The sequence below is a fragment of the Pygoscelis adeliae genome, unplaced genomic scaffold, assembly GCF_000699105.1.
Source record: "Pygoscelis adeliae isolate BGI_AS28 unplaced genomic scaffold, ASM69910v1 Scaffold582, whole genome shotgun sequence".
Lineage (NCBI taxonomy): Eukaryota > Metazoa > Chordata > Aves > Sphenisciformes > Spheniscidae > Pygoscelis > Pygoscelis adeliae.
Genome location: NW_008824281.1, coordinates 1,113,696 through 1,114,452, shown reverse-complemented (window position 1 = coordinate 1,114,452; position 757 = coordinate 1,113,696).

Here is a 757-nt window from a genome sequence, read left to right as displayed (position 1 = left end):
CTCTGTGGGTGCAGAGGGGGTATGACACGGGAAATACTGTTTTGCATTTATCTTCAGCGCGCCTCGTGTTCTCTTTGTCTGTAGAGGCAGGACAGCGGCTCTGCGGGGCCTCGGCAGGTTGCAGTGTCGGTGGAGCTATTCTGGCAGCGCCAAACCCGCCGCCATTCCCGCTTTCCCATCGCGGGGTCTCTCCCCCCCAGCCACCGATTTTCATGCTTTTGTACCTCTTTTGAAGCTGTCTTTTCTCAGAAACCTCTCGGTAATCCCCCGCTCGCAGTTTACTCCAGCCGATGGCCGTCTTAAGCAAACTTTATTATTTTCCTCGTAGCGTTAGTAGTTTGGGGGAAAAACACCCTCCCGGGCCAGCCCTTTTTGCCCCCCAGCCCGCCGCCGGGCCCTGCCGTGCCTCCCAGGCCACGTTTTCACCAGCGGGGCCGTACGCAAGCCCCAGAAGCGACCCGGAGTTAACGGCCTGGGGCTGGGGGGGGGTTAGAGGCCTTTTGCGGATTATTCGGATTATTCGGATCACAGCAGGGCCTGGGGCTCCCTGGGGGGACGGGACCCCTCGGGCGCGGAGGTGCATTGGGAGGGCGGCAGTCAGAGGGGGAATCATTCGGGTCTCCTCTCCCGCGGGCCGCTCCCAGGGCTCTCCGTGGCCCGGTTTTTAGAACAATAACCGGCACCGCTGCCGCGGCCACGGAGGGCGAGGGGCTTTCCCGGTGGAGGACCCCGCCCGGCGCGGGCGCCTCGGGAATTT